This window comes from Protopterus annectens, chromosome 4.part1 (genome assembly GCF_019279795.1).
Source record: "Protopterus annectens isolate FY-2018-M chromosome 4.part1, PAN1.0, whole genome shotgun sequence".
NCBI classification, from domain to species: Eukaryota; Metazoa; Chordata; order Ceratodontiformes; family Protopteridae; genus Protopterus; species Protopterus annectens.
Genome location: NC_056734.1, coordinates 441549345 through 441573945, shown reverse-complemented (window position 1 = coordinate 441573945; position 24601 = coordinate 441549345). Strand labels below are relative to the sequence as shown.

At 43.2% G+C, this 24601-nt stretch overlaps 1 protein-coding gene across 2 annotated transcripts in view; it reads right to left on the bottom strand.

Annotated features, from left to right (window-relative positions):
* Positions 1 to 24601, bottom strand: part of WDFY1 (WD repeat and FYVE domain containing 1) — a 954352-nt gene that overhangs the window by 707318 nt on the left and 222433 nt on the right. The window lies entirely within an intron of this gene.

Below are 24601 nucleotides of genomic sequence, written 5' to 3'. Positions count from 1 at the left end.
AGCACATTTGATCATTAATAGTCCGAGCTGCGTGTTGCTAAGCAAAGCTGCAGGATAGGGGTGTGGAAATAGCCATAGCTTTGCTTAGCTGAGAGCACACAAAAGGTAATCGAAAATTCATGTGAACGTGGATGAAAACGTGCACGAAACCAAGTAAACGGATGTGTGCGGCGTGCATCACAACTGAAACAGGAAGGATACGGGAAGACAATAAGGAAATGCTGCAGCATGGTAATTGGAGTACAAATGAGTAATTAACACCTAGGAACTCACAGTGGGCCATAGACAACAGCTAACAAGGCTGCTAGCAGCTACCTGCAGAACAGGAAAGGGGAGGTGCCGTACAGCAAAGAAAAGAGAACTGTCACAGCAGAACAAAGCAAACTTGCAGTAGATCAGCTACATAACACATTTCCCAACACAATCCTGGGTTGTGGAAGCACAAAACAAGAAAGGCGGCAGCTGGATGCATGCCTGACAATGGGAAGTGAATCGGGTTGAAAACAGAAGTAAAGGGCAATAGATGAATCACAGCAGTCAAGCGTAAATCAACACCAAAAGCCCCACAATAGCAGTACATGCTGTAAAACCAATAAAGATACCCTGCAGCTGGAACAGCACAAACACACCCAATTAAACCAGCATCATCCATTGCACAATAGTATAAGGTGTGAAAGCCCCACACACACACTTGTGTATTCCCAGACACTCTGCACCATTGGTGTATACAGACAGGGGAACTTTTAATATGTGTATGTTAGGGGCTGCCATAGTTTTGATTCACCAGCATGTGTTGGAGACTGACGGTGGTGTGGAGGATGATGCTGATGAGTATTCAGACCCAGGGTAACCTACCAGGGGCTACATGATCTGGAGATAGTAAAGCGTTACAGGGTGGACAAGGACATCATACAGCAACTTGTTGAGCTGTGCCAGCCATGCCTCAGAGCCAGAAGTAACAGTGGACACAAAGGTATGTGTAAGCTTGAGAATACTAGCCACAGGTACCTTCCAAAGGCCAACTGGGGATATCATGGAGATCTCACAGGCATCAGCATCCAAGGTACACCACATGTTCCTGGATGCCATGTTACCACATGCTAATGAGCACATATACTTCCCCCGAATGCAGGAGTTGGCCAGCAATACGAGTCTCTTCCACCATGTGGCGGACTACCTGGAAGTACTGGGTGCCATAGACTGCACGCACATACACATCAAGTCACCACCCAGGTGAGCATGGTAGGCGCTACATAAACCGCAAGGGATTCCCCTCCATCAACTGCCAGGTCGTGTGCAATGCCCAGGGCATTATTATGGATGTGTGCGCTGGCAGTCCTGGAAGCTATCACGACTCCCACACCTGGCATGCCTCACAGCTGTAAGCAGGTATTTGCCAGTGGGGACATCCCATATGGCCACCTGGTGGGGGATGCTGGCTATACACTGGAACCGTGGATGATGACTCCCATCAGAAATGCACACAGCCACGCAAGAACGCCATAATGAGGCACATGCAGAAACCAGAATCATCATAGAGCGCATGTTTGGGATGCTGAAATCATGGTTCCGTTGCTTGGATATATCTGGTGGAGTCTTGCAGTACTCTCCAGGAACGTGTGCCCACATAATCACAGTATGTGCCATGCTACACAATATGATCCTGCGGAAATGGCTGCAGCAAGGACAGAATGGTGAAGGCCCTCACAGCCCACCACCATTGCCAAGGGACCCACAGGCACAGGGGGACTCGGACCACGAACACTCTGTGCTAGCCCCAGTAGGCAGACGGAGGCGTGCCCAGTATGCACATGCCTTGGCAAAGAGGGAACATATAGCACACACACTGACAGTGTAGGCACTCATGGACAGACACCCTTCTCCACCTGCACACACAGCAAACATGGATGGCACACACACATGTCCACCTGTAAATTGTCATGTATAGGTGGTCTACTGAGTGCATCCTACATAGGTAGCCCTCAACCATTGTACACACAACCGCCATTGGCACAATGTACGTCAATACCCGAACAGTATATTAAGCTATCAGCATGTGTCCATACTGTATGTACAGGTTCACAGATACATAGGTAGGTACATGCCCAACCACCGAGGCCACTCATAAGTATAGGCAAAGCGTGTCTACTGTCACCACCCCATCGATCAACTAACTGTCCCTCTGTGAAGCAGAGCTACTTGCAGGATTCCCTGGGGTGTAGCTACTGTTCACCAGCCACTCTGCAAGGATTCCCAGGAGTGTCAGTGAGGGGTTTTGTATAATGTAATCAGGGATGTATTTCCAAATAATGGGGAGTATCCCTGACAGGAATCTTCACAGATGTGTACATGTTACATAGTATACCTTAAACATAGCTTGCATATATAGGTATTCTCCACAGAATAACAAACATGTGGAACACACAACCGCTGAAATGTGCGTTAATCACCCTTGCACTACTAGTGCCTGCTCTGAGAGGTAAGATATCACTGCCAGGATTAGAACACGCAACCATGTACACATTCATCACAATAACATACCACTAAGCTACCTGAGATGTACCAATGGCAGTCGTGTATACTGACAGGATAACACACAAAAGGTAGGAATGTGTTGAAATAGGACAAACCGGCATAGACACAATGAAAGGTGTATGTTTTATATATATATATATATATATATATATATATATATATATATATATATATATATATATATATATATATATATATATATATATACACACACACACACACACACACACACACACACATCATGTACAGAGAGAGAGAGAGATATATCAATATATGGGGATATACATATATATGTAGATCTATAGATAGGGTAACATCTACATAACCATGGAGGTACATATAAATGGGATACCTACCACATACCGACTGCTTTACATACCAACGCGCGTAATTCCAAGGCTTAAGGTCCGAAAGAACACAGTACCGAAACACTAGATGCACGAGGTGTAATCTCAGGATGTTAATGGACAGTTAGTCAGTGCTTCTGGTGTTGCGGTTTGGGTAGGTTACTGTGTGTACGTGTGTTTCTTATGGCTGTAGTGTGTGTAAGTGTGTGTTGTGTGTGTGGTGTGTGTTCTTGGGGGACTGTAATGTGTGGTTGTGGGTTAGCTTTGTGCGTCTGTTTGCACAACCTAGGATGTAGAATATTAAAGTAGCGGGTGGTGTGGAGGGTGCAGACACCTACATGGGGGGGGGGGTGTAGGGGGGCTTGGCCATCTGCTCATACGTAGTGTAGGATGGTTTGTTTGGAAGTGTTGGGTAGCAGTGTGTCTGTGTGTGCATGTGTGTTCCATGTTAGTGTTACCTTTGCGAGTTACTGTTACTGTTGATGTCGGTAATGTGGGGTATGGGAGTCTTGTCCCAGTACTGTGTGTGTCAGAACACTGCGGTTTTGGGATTCTGTGGGTCTCCCGTACACAGCGGTTTAAGTGTTCACATATGTGTATAACTAGACCATAGCAAATCACACATTCCACCACTACCAACCTTTATGAACAAAGAATATGGAGAGTATATGCCTACACACCATTACAAATATGTGCTATGGACATGAGCCAATGATAGTGTTACCACCTGTCCCACTTTGCGAGGGACACTCCCTCTTTGGGCGGTTGTGTCCTGACCAAATATATTAAACGTGGCAAATGTCCTGGGATTGTAGGACATAATTATGTCCCATATGTACTGTAATAGTTGCATACAATAGTTACTTCTGTATTTAAAATACCTACATGGCACAGGAAACAGGATAAGCAACTAAACTGCTACAAGAATAAGCTTATAATTAGGCAAGAAAGAAAACTTCTATCCCTTGTACTGACCGTGGGTTTGTGTCGGCCTGTAAAATCAAATGTGTGTCCCGAAAAGGACCCACTATGGCCATATGAAAAGGTGGCAACTCTAGCCAAAGAGGGTCAGTCACCAACACAACTACAATGACTGCAAATACCTATGACAGAAATACACAGCTATCATGTAGCAACATGTTATTACATTCAGATGTATTACCGAAGGGATTCAAGGACTAACATCACCTGCATGCTGTACAGGAACCACATAACAGTGCCTTAATGAATCAGCCTGCAATTACCATTGTATTAGTCCACAAAAGGATAGGTGTTCAAATAGGGAAGGAACCCTCTCGCACATAGCAATTATGTACAAAAGCAGTTCCTACACACCTGCATCTACTAAGCACACCCACCATCACCCCCACACCCAAACATATTACAATACAAACTGTAATAACATCACAAATCATTCACACACTGTACGACATCTGCAGAAGCCTTAACATACCTCGTCAGAGACACACTAACATGGCCCTATGTGAAATAGCTGCTGTTATACAATGGAACAGCTGTTGATGTAATAAGGTTTGTTTGCACTAATCCCGTTTCAGAGGGTTCTGCGTACACCGGGATGGGTTAGCAATTAGTGAGTAACAGCACAGTATGCTACACTTGTACACCAAATCAAGGATGTCAGGTGAGCACACTGTACACCACATAACAGTTCATGCATAGCCATATGGCCTTGAGCTGGACAAACATCCTTGCCAGACTTAAACATCTGCAGAAGTATCAGGTACAAACAAACCCTGCATAAGTAGCGCTGTTCCGAAATATAACAGCTGTACTCACATGTAGAACTAAATCGTCTAGCCATTACACACAGTCCACGGGAGTCATGAAGCTAATACATCTCTGTGTGTCTCCATATAGCTGTTGAAATATATTGCAATAACACATCTAGGCCGTCTCCCTCGAAAGCAAGACAAATGGACATAAAGGAGTACTCACTTATACACCACTGTTGCCATGGTATTGGCTAATGGAGTAGCTGCACAGCTGATGTGCATCCAATTAACTACTTTGGAACAGCAATTGGTGGACAGGATACCACATGTTACCGATATGTAACTAGAAAAGGATGTGTTATCACACATTCAAACCATCCGTATATACCAGCGGAACTTTACAAAGAACATTGAAACACAAACTGAAAAGGACTGAATCAACAGTTAACGACACCTCGGGTTACTAATAAGGTATGTAGAACAGTCAGTATGTCTGTGTTAAGTAGTACTATTCTGTAGTATTTAAAGTGCACGCAATCCATATAGTGGAAACAATTATCTTGTAGTGATGTATTGTTGAGCACACTAACGCTTGTAGTATTTGTGTGTACTGCTGTAGGTCACAAGGCAAACACAGCATACACCACAAGGGATGCTATATAAGGGCTTTGAACAGAAATACTCCTCACCAGCCGACGTCAGTGGCAGGGCTGGTCCAACAAGTATGTGCTATAACAGGGGATAGTATATGTAGATATATTGCAACTGTAGCCATATGTATGGGTGTATTACAGAGAATAACATGTGGAAGGTTGGGCCACTGTGCAAGTATGTTTTGCATTGTGGGATACTGTGCCAATAACTGTGTAATGTACAGTATTGGAGGCAGATATGCATTACAAGCTACATAGCATTACTATAATGTTAGGCAAACATTAGTCATGTCAATTGGCATTTACAATACACTAACAGGATACATATGTCTCTTAGTGAGCCGACAGTTTATCAGCATGATAGCAAAGCTATTTAACTATCCATGCACATAAGTCATGTAATATGTGCAAAGGTAGGTACTAGGCTGTCTTACCAAGGGTATCTGTAAGCCTAGCTAGCGTGTGTTGGCTCTCGCCACCCCCATAGGTTGGTTCCCTGTGCCTCCAAATGGCAGAGCCAATAGTTCCCTGTGCCTCTGTCCAGCAGAGCCACTACAGTGATCCCCGGGGTACATGTCTGTCTCCCATCCACACGTCAAGGTTTCCCTTGAAGAGTGCTTGTGAGGGGACCTGCCTGATGTACATTGGAATCACGTTCCAAAGCATAGGAAATGTCTGGGTCAGAAATCTATCCATCCAGCACGTCTTACTAATCGTTGTGGTTAGGTGTATATCCCTAGAGCATGTGGCTCTCAGGGGCTTCTGTTTGGAGCATATCCAGCAATACAGGGTTGGACATGGGCCTTGGATGTCAAGCAGAGATCACCTGTGAGTATGCGGTATGCAACTGAGTACAGCTGGAGTTTCATAGGTTGGGCTGCATAGGTCATCCGTTTGAGGTCAGTAATCCTCTTGGTGTGGTACTAGTGTGGTCTTCCAAGCTGTTGCAGTTGTCTTGTAAGGTATATCCCAAATGGGGTGTAGTATCCTTTAATGGGTCTAATATGACATGTGTAGAGTCACAATGGCCCCTCTGATATGGATGCGAACCCATTAGAGATTAGGGGGGCCATGTAGAAGGATATTCTAACCACCTTGTCATTATGGGTATCGAAGGAGAGATTGCTATCTACTGGGATTTCTGGATCCCATATTACCTTTTCTGTATGTAGGGGACTAGCACCTATGTGGTAGTCCGCGGGTAATTAGTTATATCCAAAGGGGATGACTATACACTTTTAGGCATTCAGCTTGACGCCATATTAACACCAGGTATCCATCTCAGTGAGACTCTTCCAGAGGGCATCTGTAACAACTGGGGAAACAATTATGTCCCCTAGTTTGCAGTCGTCTGCAAACCTTTTCAGCCAAAGCCCTCCTGTGCTTGTCTGTATGTCAAAGAAGTACATACCGAACATGAGGGGTCCTAGGACTGAGCCCTGGGGGATGCCAGTTGTAATTGGTATACAGTCGGACCTAGGGTATGCAACTCCCACTGTGTGGGTTCTGTCCATGAGCCACTTTGCAAACCATCACATGACGTAGGGGTTAATGTTCAGGCGGACAGGTATGTTGAAAGCCTATGAGAGATCTAGGTAGGTGGTGTGGACCTCCTTACCCTCATCTAATGCCTTGGTAACTCTCTCTAAGAAGTCCTCCAGGTTTAGGAGGCATGGTCCGGCCTTAACAATGCCAAACAGGGAGGGGTCAAAGGTTGGGAGGTACCCAATGTCTCTGACAGTGATCCATGATGTGCACCATAGCCTTGCAGACCAGACTAGTCAGGCCTATAGGGAAATAGGTCCCGTGGTCCGTTGTGGTGCCACCTTTGTGGAGTGGGATAACTGTTGCTGTGCGCCATTCAGGGGGCACTATGCCCGATGTTAGGCTATTATTGAACATGGTGCGTAGGTGGTGAGACCGTACGATCTGAAGTTCATGTAAAACGCAGCCTGGGATGTTGTCCGGTCCCATGGATGCTGAGATATTGCCTTTAGAGTGTGCAGCTTTGAGAGGGATCTGCCAGGATGTTGCCAATATCAACTGTTTCTGTAATGTCCATGCCTTTGTGCTGTAACTCAGACCAGATCTGTTTGCTGACATTGAGATATGTGACATAGCTATAGAATGCCTTGTGGTTGTTGTTGGTATTAGCTGCATTATAGTTTTCGTAGCTAGCTTTGGAGGATCTTATAAGGGATCTCACCTTCTTACTGAGGCTGGCCAAGGATCTCCTCCACGCATGATATTGTACTCTCGTTTGCAACAGTGTCTTCCTCCTGTAGTACAATATGTTTATGGCAGGGGACCACCAGATTGGTTTAGTTAATTAGGAGTATAGCATCCTGGTTCTGTTTGGGATAGCACCAGCCATGCACTCCTGTAAGTGCTTATAGAGTGCATTTGTGTAGGATTCAGCAGTTGTAACAGTACTGTCCATCTGCATGGGTGTCATGACATCCACCACGTCTGCCTTAAGAAGCATGTAGTTGGCCTTGTAGCCATATTATACTGTGGTTCCCTTAATGGGGGGTAGGTGCGGGATGTGGATATCAATGGTGTTCAGCACATGGTCCGATCCGACCAACCGGGAGTTGGCTTAACGTGTGGAGCACCAGTCACTCATGTTGGTAATGACTAGGTCTAGGATATTGTTGCCCCTGGTGGGTGTGTGGATATGCTGAATCAGGGCATTGGTGTTTATGAATTCCAGAAACCGTTGAGCTAATGTGTTGGTACAACAGTAGTTTTCCCAGTTAATGGTGGAATAGATTCAGTGAGACTTATGGGATGAGTGTGGTGTTGTGCGACTGTGTACCTTCTCCGCATGACATTCTGGGTCAGGCTTGGTTGGAGAGACCTTTACCTCCAGTTTGGCTAGATGAGTGCATCTCTCACAGGTTGTAGTGTTGGGTGGCAGGCGGAGAGGCTTGTCTGTGTACATGAGGCAATTATACATTGCCTCAAGATGTCCAGATTCATCAGATAGACAGGTGAGAACACTGGCAGTTGACTCTTGGACATGCCTGAATATAGAACTACATTCACCTAGATAAGTGAGGAAAGTGAGTACAAGAGCTACATTACTCTACGCAAGTGAGAAAAGTATGTACAAAACCTGTTCACCCTTACCTGTAGGTGATGTGGAAGACTGAGTGCTATAGTAATTATTAGCCTACGTAGTGTTTACAAGTCCTGAACAAGTGCTTAGCATGAATAAGCAATCCAGATAGGGTCTTGGACAATATAAACAAATGGCCCCCTCCCCCCAACAGGTACACAAGCATATATCCATGTACACCACAGGGCCCCTGTACCCACAACTATGCAGGTACAAGCTGCACTCTGCATGGGACCTGCCCAGATCACAGGTTGTATCATACACATATGGCAAAAGAAGATGCTCTCCATGTACACATCATGTAAAACATAGCTCCACGTCAGGTTGTGTACACACTGAATGGTGCACACCAACAGGTATGACAACCCACAAAGGGGGGAGACACCACTGATCATGGGAAGTACTGTATTACTACCCTGCTGAGTCTGGTCTGGAAGGCCATGAACCTTGATCACTTAAGTGATGTCAGCAGTACAGATGTAGATGTGCGTATGGTTGATGTCACACTGCACATCATAACCTTGCCAGGTCATAGGACATCATCACCCATACTGTGTACCACCTACACTCATAATACTAGATGTAAAATCCTTTGTCACAGGAGTGTTTTGCAACAGGACTGCTGGCAGAACCAACACTACAGAAGGTGTCTGAATAATACATTATCATCACACCAGTGACAGCTACATTATGTCAGGGTTAATGAATTCTATTCCCCCTCATTGTAGTCCATACCTCACAGACAAACAGAAGGCATCTGCCTATTGAAGTATGTGAATGATTATGACCTAGGAGCAATAGCTGACTCACATTGTCACCCGTATGTTAAGAACCCTGTACCCATGAACTATCACCAAGGCAGCAGTCAACATAATGGACACGTGTGAGGGATGCAGCTGGGCAGTTGTCTTTCCTGTGATAGCTACGTCACCACACCTGTGGAGGAGTCATATGTTGCAACCCTAATAATGATAGGGTGCCATTCATGAATATACAGATCATTGTCCAGCCATACAGAACACTCAAGTGACCCATATCAGATCACAAATTTCCTTTAAGGGGTACTGACCATGTGCAGATGGCCTACACCAGCCTTCCCATTCCCCATCTCCACTATGTAGCATGATGCATACCCTGAATAAATCCATGTCCAACCCAGTGATGTCGGACATGCTACATGTACTCATCCTGATCTCGAACACATACTTCATGGACATCCACCTACCACATGCTGGACAGATCCTTGTCCCATACACTTGACATAGTCCTGCCATACTATGCATTCCTGTCCATCAAAGCTGCACATCGCTCCCCTCTCAGACATGGTGTGATGACTGCATGGTAACGCATGGTATATGCGTCATTACCCCTGTGGATCAGTAATGTGGCACTGATCCACCTGGCCCCACAGACCCACCTGTCGGCTACTGCCAGGTAACCTTTCATCCTAGATGCATACATGGCCCACAGCATATAGCCCACTAGTTGACTTTGACTGTACATGCTATAGCTGATATCGATCCCTGCAAATACCATCTGACTAGCCAGTGTCCCATGTGTATCACATGTGCAACACAGGTGATGCATGGCAGGATGTTGAATCACTGTACAGTGCCGTGTAGATGTATATGGCAGAACACATACATGCAAAACCTTATGAGAGCATGTCTGCAGGGTCACATGTCATGTCTGTTAAGGCAGTGTAAGTCCTTATATGTGACATATACACTGCATCAAGGTCAACTGCATTAATGTGGACACATCCAGCAATGTGCTGATAAGTAGGAACACCAGTACAGGCAAACAGACATGTCCACATCAAGGCAGCAACCACATGGAGTATGAGCAATGTAATCAGGTGACACACACATATATGGTAATAATATCCACTCAACATGGAGTGTCACGTGTGTGACACAAACATGTCAGTGTCATGTAGGTTTGCAAATACAACTATTTAAACTGAATTAATGCGATACACATGTATGTTCAGCTGTAGCTCTGTATGTCTCTGAGGTACTGTGACCTGTCACCATCATTGTGTCTTCCAGGTATGCCACGTGCAAGGCTTCCCCCTTTTACACGCTTGGAGGACGAGGCCCTCATCCCATATCCTGTCATATCACGATATCCTGTTCAGCCATATGCCACAGGATGCACAGCAGTGGGATGCCCTGTGGATGGAACTTCACAGGAGGGTTAATGATGTGGATGGGTGTCTCTCAACCACTGAGCCTGGAGTTGCCTGGTAAGTCAGTACTGCACCTAACACAACTATATTCCATATAGCTGCATGTGTCACTGTACAATATGTAATGTAACATCATATGCAAGGCATGTATACACACATGCCTGTGGATGTCAGTGTTTGCAGTTAAGTGTCCCATATGTCAATGTGGACTACTCACAGGTATGTATGAATATACCAGCTGTCAATAATATCCCTGTGTAGGCATGGCTACTCTGTGTATGCACACATGTGCATAACACCATAGTACAGTCTAATGTACTGGTGTATGTGTTATGCACATTGCTCCCTGTAGCCTTTATACAGGGGTGGATTATGCTCATACTGCTGTGTTGCTCCTAATTAGGTACCTCTGGCGTTCCGCTGCGACAGCAGCCCATTGCAGGTGAGAGTGTTATTTATCAGGAACCGCAATGCACAAATCTATCTGCCATGTGGCCATTTACAACATGTACACATAATGTATGGTCCTGTCACAATATACAGGTCGGACCTGCAATGCATCAAAATGACTACCCATGTGCAACACCTGCAAACTATGTGAATTATCTCACAGACATGAATCCTCTCAAACTTTATTGCCAGATGTGTTGACAGCTGTGCATACAATGGTGGAGGTGCTGTTCACTTTAGGAATGTACAACAGATCTGATCTACACATGTGGTGAATACAAACAGTACTACACAGTGGGCTGGATTATTGACAGCACACAAGGAGGTGCGTTTTTATTAATTAATATGTAAAACTGTATGTAAGAGTCACAGACACTTTGAATTTTGATTGGAGAATATATTATGATATTAATTTAAAAGGAATTGTGATTTCACAATTAGTTCACTCTGAAGAAACCCACAGATTAGTTGGGTGAAAGCGCTAAGTGTATTTGGAATTTTTATGTCTTGTGTCTTGCTGCTACATTAGCTTTGTTTTATTATTTTTGCACCAGAAGTCTTGTTTATTAAAGGTCACATCATGAATGCAGAAGCCTTGGTATTATTTTTACAAGTCTTTAGTTGCGTTTTTATATTAATTTAACTTCACAAGGCGTCTGCTGTTTTCGGTGGGCTATACAAGATGGAAGAATTATTACAGCAGCAATTACTTATAACTCAACGCCTCATTGCATTTATACAAGAGTCTGGTTCGGGTGCTCAAAATTTGAACAATGTCAATATTTTACTAAATAAAGGAGATATATCGTTAACAGAGACAGAAGAACAAATTTACACACTACATTCCACTCCTGGGGAATTAGACAATGGTCCGTCAGCTAGCCTTGGTTCGAGGGGTTCTATTGGAGGAGGAGCATGTCAATCATGACAAGGAAGTAGTAGACAGGAAGTCCAGCCTCCGAACACTACTGCGAACGCTAGGGATGGGAAAGATGGCGACAGAACTATCAGTAATCGAGCGTTGGGTTCCCTGGGTATTAAGGAATTATTAACAGCACCGAGTTTTGCGACTGTGGTCAAAAACAACAGAGACATGGGCACCTTGAATCAACAATTTCAGGACTTTGAAAAGGTACTGAGAAAATACAAATCCTTACAAATGGACAATGTTTATTTAGAGAGATCGCTTGAACTGAAACAAGTACCAAAGGGCCTTTGTATTTTTAAATTGCCTTTTGGTTTTGAACAAGACAGTGATTTATTCAATGATTTGTTGCTATTATATGACAAGACTGGTATGGAACTTATGAAATTAATTATAAAGAATAATAATATTAAGTTAAGTAAGTTAAATGAAAATTTAATAACCTTGGACAAAAGTATACGTGAAGATTTATTGTATAAATTTAATAAACATCGTTTAGATACTATTATCACTGATATGGATAGGTTTGTTAACAGAGGATTAGAAATAAAAAATAACAAAATTCAGAGGGACACCAATGATTATCTTCACAATAAAGCATATTCACATTTTAAAGAATTTAAACAGAATACACGTAATGTTGTAAGGGAAGTGGAGATGCATGAACTGGGTAATACCGAAAACAAAGAGTTTGCTGAACATAGTGAATATATAAGGAATGAAACTGGTCAGGGGCATAACAATGGTCCTAATATAAAACAAAGTACTAACAATTTATACAAGGACAGAGCTTTTTTAGAGGAACCAATTTTAAGGAGGTCGGAGCGTATACGCGACCGGAATCAGGGGCAATTTCAATACCAGAATTTTACCAGGGACACAATAAGAACCAGAACACATTCTCATTATTGAATATTGAGGAAGCTAAAACTAAGAAAGCAGTATATAATGACTGCATGAGTGTTATGGAAGGATATGAATTGGATTTGGAAGATAAAAATCAAGCTATATGTATATTAAATGAAAGTTTTTTATTTGATACACCAAATGAAGAAGATTCAAATATCAATGTTAGTTCCAGTGGAATATTGAGTAATACAATAGATACATATGAATTAAGTTGTATGATTATTAAAAACGGGGGATTCACAGTTTACAATTACTCAGAAAAAGAAATTGGGGACGAATATATTACGCTTTTCAAAAAAGGGTTTACTTTCGTCCCAAATTTTAAACTGGCTATAGGGAAAGTAATGATTACCTTCAAACTTTATACAAGAATGTTAAATCTTAAAATGTTTTTTTCTGGAAACAGCAATAAGGTAATTGAATCTGACATTGATCATTTTAAGTTGAAGAGAAGCAGCACATTTATACCCCCACATAACACAGTTATACATTTGTTTGAAATGTTATGTGAGGTCGGTATCAGAAGAGCTATAGACATCCCAGTTAGAACAATTGCCAATTTGACAATAGCAGAGAGGTTTTGTTTGAAAGAACTGACAAATTCAGATCAATATAGACTTATGAAGCCAGATAAAGGAGGGGGAGTAGTAGTCATGATGAAAACTGACTATTTAAGTAAAATGCATAATATGTTGAGTAATAATGACACACATGAAAAAGTTTCAAAATTTGAAATGTGTAAGGTAGATACAAAGGTAGGATTGGCAATTATACGAATTACTAATGGAAGGTAGTATTGACAAGGAACAATATGACTACTTGATAGTGGAATTTCCAACTACACCAAATATATTTGGAATACCAAAAGTACATAAGAATATTGCCAACCCTCCATTTAGACCCATAGTGTCTGCAAGGGGGTCAAAAATGGAAGCTATAGCACACTATATCGATGTGAAGTGAAAGAAAATATTACCTAAGTTGCCCCACATTTTAAAAGATTCGTGGCATTGTTTGAATGTGATTAAGGAACATGAGACATTTATTAGTAAAGACACTGTTATGTTAACAATTAACGTTACAGATTTATTTTCTGTAATACCGCATGAATTAGGATTAGCCATGTTTCAAACTAGTTTATTGAACTATAGTGATATGAATGTAGAAGAGAGCAAAGGAATAGTTGATATGATGGAGATGGTATTAACTAACAATTATTTTAGTATTAGAGGTGAATTTTATAAACAAAAATCAGGAGTGGCTATGGGGGCCAAATGTGCACCCATTTATGCCAATTTAATATTGGCACAGTGGGAAACACAGGAATCTTCACTTCCAAGTTCCGGTGTAACATTACTCTATACTTGAGGTTTTTGGATGACATCCTTATTTTTTGGAATGGGAAAGAGGAAGAAATTACAGAATTTTTAATATATCTTGAGAGTACTAGTTCATTTTTAAGGTTTACACATCACATATATAGGAACAACTGTGAATATCTTGACATATTATTTGATTATAATGAGGAAGGAATTGGATCCAATATATTTAGGAAAAAGACATATTCAAATTCCTTCCTACACTATAACAGTTGTCATCCCTACTTTCAAAAGAAGAATTTAGTGAAGGGACAGATGGTTAGGCTGTCCCGTATTATTAGTGATGAAAATAATTTTAAAAGTGAGATAGAAAAACTCATCAGGATGTTCATTGATAGGGGTTACCCTATGCAATTGTTAACAGATTTGAAGAAAGACATTTTGATAAAAAGAAATTGCACATTTAAACCTATACTGAAATATGGTTACAGAATTAGAAATGAGACATCTAGTAAACAAAATAAAAGGGATGCCTTCATAATACCATTTAATGAATCATCAGAGGCTATAGTTAACACATTAGCAGATGTATGGACAACTGTGTTCGGTAATAAAATGGAAGTACTAAGAATTATTGGGAACTCACCTTGTGTTACATATAGTAGAGGAAGAAATTTAAAAGAGTATTTTGAAAATAACAATATAATACAAACATATAACAATTCAAAAATGAGCAAATGTGGATTTTGTAGAACATGCAAATTTGTGAATGATTGTCCTTATGTAATGGTAAATAATTATAATAGATCTATAAAATGTCCTGGATTTGCTAACTGTAACACGAAAATGGTTGTTTACCTAGCTACATGTTTATCATGTCAAGCGTTTTATGTAGGTAAAACCATTAGAAAGTTAAGAAACCGGATTACGGAACATATTAGGGACATTAAAAATAAAAAAAACTACAAATTCCTTATATGTACATAGTACGAGATGCCCAGATTTCAAAAGATTTATTTTCTTTGTTATCGACAGAATACCTCAAAACATGGACAAAGGTGGTGATGTTAAAAATCTGTTGGAAACAAAAGAATGCCTTTGGCAACTTAGGTTGAATGCATGTAATTTGCCAGGCATTAATGAATATATATCTATTTCTAGCATTCTGAAATATAAATCTTACATTATTTGAAAGGCTTGAAACTGGAAAATGGTGGAGAGGAATCATATGGTGTCATGGTTAAGTTAAATTATACACATTTTTATATTTATTTATATATATATATATATTTTGTATATATCTTCTGTAATTACATATATATCTATCTTTAAGTAAGAATTTTTAAGTAATTATTAATATTAATTATTAATATTTTTAATATTTTTAAATGTAATAATAAATATAAGTAAATATGAAGCATTAGTTTTACAACAGTATTCATTCTTGCAACATAATTTATAGGCTGATTTTATGCAAGTTAGGAGGCGTGTTTTTATTAATTAATATGTAAAACAGTATGTAAGAGTCACAGACACTTTGAATTTTGATTGGAGAATATATTATGAGATTAATTTAAAAGGAATTGTGATTTCACAATTAGTTCACTCTGAAGAAACCCACAGATTAGTTGGGTGAAAGCGCTAAGTGTATTTGGAATTTTTATGTCTTGTGTCTTGCTGCTACATTAGCTTCGTTTTATTATTTTTGTACCAGAAGTCTTGTTTATTAAAGGTCACATCGTGAATGCAGAAGCCTTGGTATTATTTTTACAACTGCACACGCATGTTATCTGAACGCACAACACTGCGTGTACAGGTGTGTAGGTCCTACAATCCTGATATTTGGTCATGTTTGTAGGCATTGCAATTGGTGGATATGTGTAATGACATACATGACATATGGACTGTTGTATGATATGATGGGTGACCAGTACAGAGGGAATGTTACCTCTGTCAACATTGATATCACACCTTACGTACTGTTAGCATTCAGCAGCCATGGACCTACATTCCATGTGCATGTGTGTAATGGCTGTAGCCACCAGTTTGCACAAAGGACTACAACAGCTATGCTATTTACAGGTATGTTGTGTGTGTGGCATGTACATACCCAAGGCAGGTACATGCATGTCCTATCCATACATGAGGGTGTGTACTGGTGTACAGCAACAGACATCTGCTAATGGTGGAAAGTACCAAAGGCCCTTGGTATGTGTACAGCTGACCTGGTCACAGACCGTGGTATCACTGCATTGCATAACACATGATGCAACTGTGTCAGTACATGTGTACTGTCTACAGTTGATGTAGAGCTTAGTACAGTACACAGGTCAAGGGTCACATGGTGGTATACTCCTCTGTCATACAAGTATGGTTGCGCATTGGTGGTCCGAGGGCATGGTGGTGTCTGCAGTTTACATCCTAGAATGCAGCATGTGACACTGTGTCCTGCACATGGCTCATCTGTGATGCCTTTCGTGGGGGGACCTTTCAGTACTTGTGAGTGGCCTTTATGTATGTGGGTACACCACCAGGAGCGGTCCGTACCTGTGTTATGGACCACATGTCTGGTTCTGAGGTATATGGTGGTAGTGCTAGGTTCTGAGGTATATGGTGGAAGTGCTGTTGTGCACTACAGAGACATCAGCCAGGTGTTTCTCACTGCACAGATGTCAGTACTCCCCATTTTTGAATCTATAGTGGCTAGCTGTGACTATGGATGCTACACATCTAGCACTGGTTAGCATAAGAAAATAATGCAGTTGTCCTGTAGGTGTATGGGAGTTAACCTATGTTTACGACACTTGCCTTGCAATGGCACTGTGTGGGCGGATGCGACTTGGGTAATATCCACACTCCCTTGTATCATGGATGCATGTAATATGTGACAAAGGCCTGCCTACTGTCAGCCATGTCATCCCAGAATGACAGCTGATGTTGTGTAAAAGACCGGTGTCAAACATATGTAGAGCAGCGTTCCTGCTAACAATGACAACTACTAACACCAGAGCCCATTACAATGTGTTCTTTACATCTACCTGTAATAGCATGGCTACTGTGGCCCTCCGAGTTTACCATCAGAGTGCATCCCAGTCAGCCCTGTGCTACTAGGAGTATGAGCATGCCCAGTATATCCTTGTGTAGATGGACACACAGTAGTGCATTCCGACCAGCCCTGTGCTACTATGTCTGTGGGCATGCCCAGTGATACCTTGTGTCGGTTATGTGCCTCTGTGTATGGGCATGGCCATTGTAACCCTGTACAATGGTTGTAGTCATCCATTCCACAGATGGACATACTCCAGGTCAGGATGGATTCCTACTTTAAACACACAGGTTCACAGGTATGTACATCTTAACTGCCAGCACCCCTGTTGATGTCCGCATTCCCAGATGGTCATAACAACAGCCTTGACATGTGTAGTCTGAGGGCGTGATTCGCACATTTGTAGTATTGTAATAGTAATCTGTAAATAGGCAGGTGTTCCATACCAGATACTGGCTTGTGTGTGTATGTCTGTCCCCATTTGCCGGTGGACTCTAAATTGCTTTTAGACTGGCCACACTCCATACATTTCTTATACCCACTGTTAGCAAAGCTGATGATATCACCCATCTACAAATACACCTCTGGGAGGGCTGTGTCCCAGTAATCTTACTACTGCATTCTGTAACTGCGTAATGCTGTAGTGTAATAAAGTAGTTAGGTTGGTGTTCTAGTCCCACACTTGCCGTGTGTGTGTGTGTGTGTGTGTGTGTGTGTGTGTGTGTGTGTGTGTGTGTGTATGTATGTATGTGTGTGTGTGCATGTGTGTGTATGTGTCCCTGTTTGCCCGAGGACTGAAGTAATGCTTTTATACTGCTCACACTCCATACATTTCTTATACCCACCGCTAGCAAGGCTGATGATGTCACCCATCTACAAATACACCTCTGGGAGTGCTGTGTCCCAGTAATCTCGGTAGCGTGTTCTGTAACTGCGTAATGCTGTAGTGTAATAAAGTATTTAGGTCGGTGTTCTAGTCCCACACTTGCCATATGTGTGTGTGTCTCTGCCTGCATGAGACAAGTACAGTGCTTTGAAGTATTCGCTGTAGTGCGTGCCCTAAACGCGTGCTGCTGCAGTGTGATATGGTAGGGGTTTGTATACAGGACATGGCAAGTGTGTTTTTGTCTGTCAGAGCCTGTGCAGAGGTGGCCGTGATTGTCTTACCACTGGATATGTTTGGGAGTGGGTTTTGTAGTTTTCCTATACAGTATCAGTCTTATGACACACTGGCCACCTCATGAGGAGTACAGCTATCAGTCAGCCACGGCACTGTGTTGGCAAGCCATACCCATACATCTGGCAAAAGGGTTGGTGAACTAAGTATGCAGCCATACTAGTACCAGGTATATGCCCCGCACCCATGTGCCATGCACATACAACCTTGCCTAGGATATCCCACTATGTTGCTAGTAACATGCACAGTGAGGACAGATAGTAGGCATGGTGTGACCGCAGTGGCCTGCAGAGGACATGGCACCCTGTACAGCGGTACAATAGGCACATATATGCGGACATTGTGTCTTCACCATGTTCCACACTGAATGGCTGCAACATATGTGGTGCCATCATATGTGATCCACTAAGGCCAGACAATGCTGTACATATGTGCCCTGTATGGACCCATGCCAGTGACACCATGGAATACCTGTCCATTCTATCCATGCCGGTGCAGGGCCGACCTGCTCACTATAAGCAGGTTTTGCCACACCAGGCCAGTTTTGGCATATCTGGGTATAACAGGCTGTATACACTACATGTGTCTGCCAAACCAGGTACACCTGTACATGTCACTGTACAGTATTGTGGGACATGCAAATCCCAGGCAATGTCCATGTGAAGGACTATCAAACACAGACATGGCATGCATTGCAAAGCTATGGCCCTACACATTGGTAACCAGGATGTCAGGCCTGAAAATGCAGTACCCATCTGTGTGGGACATTGCAGACACTACACCCCTGCACTGCACACCATTGTCAGGTGATGCAATGGCAAGGATTACCCCTCACCCAGCCTTGTACAACCATCTTGCACAGCCAAACACTACACACCCATGGAGCAATGCATACTTGCATGACAGTACTGGCACCCTATGTCTGCGTGTGGGTTGTGATGCTCCCAACCACAGTCACTCTCAGTATAAACCTCGTTGGCATGCCAACAGTTGTCAAGCACTTTCACATGGCCTAGCCCACAGAACCTCCAGATATCCCCTGTGGTGCATGTGGTCCTGTGCACTATTGCGTTGTGGCAAACTAAGTAGTTACATTGTAAATTTGCCGCCCTGGCAAAGGTGTCAATGTGTGTTCATTAGAGTGTGGTTGTGGTGACAATGGCATCCGTTTACATGGACTGATGTGTGCCACACCTAATGTACGTCTACTATATCTGTTGCAGATGGCACTCACTCACCTACACACATGTTCTTACAGCACTGCAACATGCCGCCTCTGCGGCACATGTAGTAATGTCATGCACATGTGATAGCAATGAGTAGTCAGGGGTTTGCACCTGTACTATTCAGCGTGTGGCAGATTATGGTTAAGTTTCCAAGCCCTTCCCTGGTGTACATTGCCTGTCCTGCACACGCACACACTGGTGGATGTGAAGGTGTACACCTGCACAGCAGCAGCATGTGTACTGTAACAGATTGAAATGGTCAGGTGATGGCCTCTGCACCTATTGCAGTCCTCCTCTAGCTGACTGCATGTGGTACAGCTGTGATGGTGTTCCCATAGCCATCCGCATGATAAACACAGTACACTACCTAGGGAAACATGTTATTATCTGGCCATGACAGTCACGGAGAGTGGTACATGGATGTGGTGTTCTGACACGGCATTGCAGATGATATCTTGATGTACCTCAATCATTTTCAGCAGTGGGAAATAGCTTGACAGGAGGGTGATGTGCCACACAACTACAGCATGTAAGTGTAGTTATGCTGCATTAAGACTACTGTCTAACATGTGTGTGGTGGTAATGGCTATTCTGCATGTTAAAATACAGACATGACAGTACTCTGTTCATGAGGGAACACCATCTGTAAACAGGTCAGTGTGTGCAACCATTTGTTTCCTTTGTTACAGACTGAATGCACTTCTGTGCACAGCAGAAGCATGGTGTAGGGACTGCAGACAGTACATGATGATAGGGATGTGTTACTGTACATGATGATAGGGATGTGTTACTGCCATTGCATCCCTGACTGGACATGTGTCACATGAGACAGTGGTATGACTGACACTGTGTGGGATTCCCAGTGACAAGCCAATGATGGGCAACTGTTCATAGCTGCAGTCACACATCTACTACACATTGTACAGTTGACATGCGGTATATATGCATGTGTTGTGCTCCCCCTGCAAATGTATACCATCTGTTGTGTTGGGTTGCTGGTGATATCTATGCATACTGTCGTAAGTAATCCTGTATGCTGTTGTCTATCACTAAGCCATTTGTGGGTTTAAAACGCAACACCATAGGCTGAATGGGTTGGTAGGTCCCGGCAGATCCTCCTGTACCACTTCAGCTGACCATGGCTCCGGGCACTAGCACATCTGGGTCCCAGCCATTGACATCAACCTCTGTTGGCTCTGCACCACCTTCTGGTGGTACCACCACTGAGGATGGAGCATGTCCCCCTTGGGAGCGGGATCAGACAGGTACATATATCTGCTGTCGCGCGGTCCCAGACATGTTGTGTAGGTGGCTCCCTAAGGGGTTACGAAGCCACATACACCAGTTCAAGGGTAGAGTGTCACATTTACAGGGTGATGCTGCCCCTCCTGGACAGCCCCGAGCACTGCCTCCTTTCCAGCTGTGTAGGTGCAGTGGCAGTTGCCCATGGCTGGAGAATTCTGTCCCACTGTTCCCATGGGCTTTTGAATGCCGAAGACCCATCCCCATCCAGGGTGTATCCCCCCCCACGTGTCATATACCAACCCTGTATGCTGTCATTTCTGTGCTTCTACCTATCCTCCACGGTCATACCTACACTCCTTCTCCAACATCTGACCCTCACCTACAGACACAAGGCCATTCGGCTCCTAGGACACCATCTGCCCTACACATAGCTGTCTATTGCACACACGTGCCCACTGGACACACAAAACCCTTGTACTATGCATCATAACATACTACTGTTATCCTCACCACTGTCCCTCAGGCGCACGGTCCTGGTATGCACATCACTCCTACATGGTCCAGGTACACGTGACGAGGATTATATCCCATTGTACACAAAACACTACCGGTACCTCTATGGTTACCCCATTTACCTTTATCATGATGATGATGATGATGTTGCACATAGCAGGAGTACTGTTCACACAATGATTGGATAGGTACTGCTGTGTTAATGTACATTACATGTACAGAGTGATGTGTACGGCCAATGTACAACTACTGCCTGTCTGAGGGAGTCTTGTGATCACATAGAGCAACACCACTACATAATACAGGTGTCGCTGGTGTTTCCCCGTTTCATTCGTTTGTAATGCTTTGTTACCACATGGTATGTCCCTGATACATCCCTACATATGTATGTACCTATATGCTAGTCATAAACACTCACGTGTACATCTACATGATGAGATACATTCCTATACTGTTGAATGACTATGCTGTATGATATCCTCTGGTTACAGCCTCTTACGCTCGATTAGCCTCTACACTGCTTAACCAATGCAATACTCGCATACTGGTAGCCAAACACACTTACACCCGCTCGATCCCACACTTGCTAATGCACCGGCATTGGTGCTTGCATCTGTCTCACACACCCCTGGGTGTGAACGAGGACCACAATATTACCTTGTGATGCCTATTACATCGTATTACATGACTCCAGTATCTGGATTGGCCACCCATTAGGCGACGGCATCGCGTTCAACTGTACAGAATCAGCGGCCTGTCCAGAGACACAATCATATTTGTGTGTACCTCATACAATGTGCTCCCACCTTGTGATGCCTATTACATGAATACAGTATCGGAAATGGCTGCCTATTAGGCGATGTCATGGCGTTCAACTGTACGGAATCAGTGGCCTGTCCGGAGAATCATTCATATTTGTGTGTTCCTCTTAGGCATACCTTGTGATGCCTATCACATCGGACTATATGACTACAGTCATAGCTGGCCTTAGGCATAGGCCAACTAAGCGGCCGCCTAGGGCACCGCTTTAGTGGGTGCACTTTACCAGTATTTATTCGGTGTAGGTAGACCAGGATGGGGGCACTGGGTGGTGTGGTGGGGGTTGCCGTTGTACCCTCTGCCTAGGGCACCAGTTGACCTAAGGCCACTCCTGACTACAGTATTGGGAATGGCTGCCCATTATGTGACCGCATGGCGTTCGACTGTACGGAATCAGCGGCCTGTCTGGTAAATCATTCATAATTGTGTGTTCCTCTTACAATCTGCTCCCACCTTGTAATGCCTATCACATCAGACTACATGACTACAGTATCAGGAATGGCTGCCCATTAGGCAACGGCATGGCGTTCAACTGTATGGAATCAGCGGCCTGTCCAATGAATTAATCATATTTGTGTGTTCCGCATACACTCTGCTCCCATCTGGCTGATACATGGGAACAGAGACCCTGCATTACAAATGAGTAGTTGGGTTGTGGTAGCCACATCCAGACGGATGCTACCGCATACCTATTATAGGTTTGCCACCTTCTCAATTGACCAAAGTAGGACTTTAGGGTTACCACCTGTCCCACTTTGCGAGGGACAGTGCGAAAATAATCAAGACATAGCACATGTACAGATTACAGGACATTATTATATTCTATGTTTCATTAATAATTGCATACAACAGTTATTTTATATACAACACTTCTATATGTTATGTGAAGTGGCATAAGCAATTCAAATGCAACTAGATTAAGCTTTTATTTGTGCAAATAAGTGTAATCCTGTACTATGCATGGCTGTAGGTATGTTTAGTCCTGGAATGTATGACATTTCTACAGAACATGTCCCACTCTGGCCATTTGGAAAGGTGGCAACCCTATAGGACCTGTATGTAGAGACGTCAGACTTGGCAGGGCAACACACCCATAACCAGAAGAAAGGGGTGTACTTCACTGTTTCGCCTAAATAAAAGATTACTCTTGTAGCATTATAGTTGCTTATACTGTTACCGATAACATTTAGGTGTTTCAGAGGAACATAATTGTTTTATGTTACTACTACAGACAATATAGGTAGTCTTTACCCTAAATCACAGGTCATTTGTCTTACAGTTATTAAGCAGGACACAACTGCCCACAGGGGAGTGTCCCTCGCAAAGGTGGACAGGTGGTAACCCCAAACCTATTATTCCATCAACTTTCTAAGGTAGTCGGCGGAACATACGCTTTCTCTCACTATCAGACCTCTCATACGAATGGGGAAGAATAAACACTGAATCAGGGACATTGCATGAAGTACAGTTTTGTACCTACCATAAATGTAGATGTTAGAGTGTATAGTCATTACACTTGGGTTATCTTGCCGTCAGGCGGTTCCCCAGTTGGCCTGAGTTCCAAATTCTTGGTCCAGCATTGGTTGCCGTCGCCTCCTCCCTGACGTCAGTGCGACAGAGGTATACAAGATGCAGCAGACGCCATTTTTCTTCAGTTTTTCTTGCCCCAGATGTCAAGTGCCTCTGAACAGGTAGGCAATTTCCAATTGCCAATAAAACATACACAAGAAAAACAAAAAACAACTTACAGCTACCAGCAAATACTCCCCATAGGTAGTAAAGGGTAGAAGACATAGGTACGTACCAGCCAGTAAGAGGGGAAGGAGGGAGGGTAACCTGGACTGCAGCAGTGTATACACTCGAACATCTACATTTATGGTAGGTAGCATGTTCATTGTGTTACACTGCTGCAGTCATTACACTTGGGTAGAATCCCAAAGCTGAGGTAGGGTGGCTGGTTCTATAAGGCATTAGGGGTGGCTATAAGGCCCTGCAGCACTGCAGTGGTGAAGCCAGCTCTGGATTTAGAGTATAGAGGCAGATGGTAATGTTTGGTGAAGGTATGTACAGAACTCCAAGTTGCTGCTTCCAAAATATCCTTGGTAGGTACTCCCCTGAGGTAGGCAGTTGAAGTGGCTGTTGCCCTGGTGGAGTGAGATCTAATGCTGCTAGGTACAGGTTTTCCATGGTATGTGTAGCAGAAATGTATACAATGTCCTATCCATTTTGAAATAGTCTGTTTTGAAATGGCTTTTCCCTGTGCTCCTGCAGCATATGCTACCAATAATTGCTCAGATTTTCTGAAAGATTTGGTTTTATCCAAGTAGAAGCATAACTGCCTGTGAATGTCCAAAGAGTGCAGTAGTCTCTCCCCTTTATTCTGTGGTTTAGG